This window comes from Elephantulus edwardii, unplaced genomic scaffold (assembly GCF_000299155.1).
Source record: "Elephantulus edwardii isolate Elephantulus edwardi_28Jun2011 unplaced genomic scaffold, EleEdw1.0 scaffold00126, whole genome shotgun sequence".
NCBI classification, from domain to species: Eukaryota; Metazoa; Chordata; class Mammalia; order Macroscelidea; family Macroscelididae; genus Elephantulus; species Elephantulus edwardii.
In genome coordinates, this window is record NW_006399876.1 from 8,399,435 (window position 1) to 8,401,842 (window position 2,408).

The following is a 2,408-nucleotide window of genomic DNA, read 5'->3' on the forward strand; positions in this document are numbered from 1 at the left end:
AAGCTTGGTTATATTGTTTTTTAACTTTTGTTCAACGCGTCTCTCATTCTATCTAGGATTTTCTACTGTGATGTATTATAGAGTTGCCAGTGGAGTAGACAGCCCCCTTCTGGTCCATCTGGCCTCAGAGTTGGAAGGTAAGGTTTACATGGTTCATTAGCTCTTTGGACCAATTGCTTCAGCATGTCTTTGCTGTGTTTCCCTCTTATTTATCCCAGAATGGAGGGACCAGCTGTGGTATCCTAGATGGCTACTTGAAAGCATTTCCCATTTACTACACACCAAAGATACTGTATGGGAAATACTGTAAATGTCCCAAAATAGCTATCCTTATGGTTGTTGTTGTTGTGTGCCATTGAGTCACTTGCAACTCAACAGCTCTGAACCCTGCTCTATCCTGAGCCAAACTCACCATCTCTTTTTTTTTTTCTATAATTATACTTTATTAATTTTCATAAACATTTACAGAGATTTTGGGTTTCCATTCATTCATTGTTCCACTATTCTCTCTACCCTCCTCCCAGTTTGTTCTTGTCCAAATGCCACAGTGCTTGTCAAAGCCAGTTCTGATTAATCTTCTTTGTCAGTGTATCCTTTGCCATTCCCTATCACTCCTCCCTGAGAGAGACTCACCATCTCTGACACACCTAACCCCATTTCTCCAGTCACTGAGTCAATCCATCTCATTCAGGGTCTTCCTCTCTTGTGCTGTCTCTCCACCTTTCCAAGCATAATGTCCCTCTCCAAGGACTGGTCCAACACTTATGATAAACTAGTTCTTGCTATTGTTGTTATGAATTACCAATTCAGAATTGGCCTATAGCTGATCGCCCAGGGGGGTTTAAGAGACAGTAAATCACCACGGAGATGATTTCTCATCTTTCTTCCATGGAGCAGCTTGTGGACCCAAACCAAGTGCCTTCGGGCTGGTAGTGCAGCCCATTACCTCTAGGCCACCAAAGCTCCCTAAGTTCTTCTTCTTCTTGTTGTTATTTTTTTAAAATTATTATTATTCATTTTAATGAAAATTTACAGAGATTTTTTCGATTTCCATTAATTCATTGTTGCACTTTTCTCCTGCCTACTTTCCCCCTCTATTTCATTCTTCTCCTTGAAAAATAAAAGAAAAATTCTTTCATTGTTATACAATCCCTCCCTGCAAGTTCACTCCACTATGCAGTCTTTGTTCTAGACTCCTATCATGACAATAATTACTAATCATATATCCCTTTTAAAAAGCTTTCTCTCTCATCTGTTTCAATGCGGTATACATAATTTATCCTATCTTTCTCAGTCACCCCTCAATTCCAATGTCGGTCTTGTTTTACTACAGTGGCGCTATGCAGTCTTTGTCTTTTTGGGACTGAGATACTTCACTCAGCATAGTGTCCTCCAGGGTCACCCATTTTGAATAATATTTCATGAATTCCTTGTTTTTCAATACAGTGTGGTATTCCAGCTCCCTAAGTTCTTACTAGACTTGTTTTTCTAGTTTCTTCACTCAATGCAAGCTGACCCTTCACCTTATTGTTTTTAACCATGCTTGCTGAAACTAGATAATAATTGTTTTTCTTAGATTTAACATTGTATATTGTTAGCATTTTCCATCATCATGTGTGATCTTTAACTGGACTACATATTGGAAGTTGTTTGTGTAATGGTGTAAACAGTTAGCTACTTCTCCTCACCCTTAGTGGAATCTTCTTGCTGGTTGGTCACCTCCAAATCCTGGCATTATTTTTTTTTTAAATCCTGGCATTATTGCTCCTCCTGTTAATAAATTTCCCTTTCCTAATAAGCTGGGAATCCTAGGACACTTAGCTGCACTCATATGAAACCTCTGTATAGACCAACAAGCACTTTTCCTAACAGAATAAGGGAATACTGATTTAAAATCAAGAAAGGTGGGTGTCAGAGTTGTATCCTTCTTTTATAAAAGATCAACTCAGGCTGTCTGTTGAGCAAATTGCTGGAGAAACTGGACTTCTGTGAAGAAGACTGTGACAGCAGGATTGACAGAGACTCATTAACAAATTTTATTATGCAGATAACAGAGCCTTCCTTGCAGAAAGTGAAGAAGACTTGAAACATTTAACTGCAGAAATCAAACACTACAGCCTTCAATATAGATTATCTCTCAACATCAACAAAAAAAATCCTTTCCACTATTCCAATAAACAACATTGTGATAGATGGAGATAAGATTGAAGGTGTGAATGATTTCATATTACTTGGGTCCACAATTAATACCCTTAGTAGCAACAGTCCAGAAATCAAAAGACGTGTTGTATTGGAGGAATCAGTCAAAGACCTATCCAAAGTGCTAAAGAGCAATGATGTCAGTTTAAAGTCCACCTGATTCAAGTCTTGGTATTTTAAATTACTACCTATGCATATGAAAGTTGGAC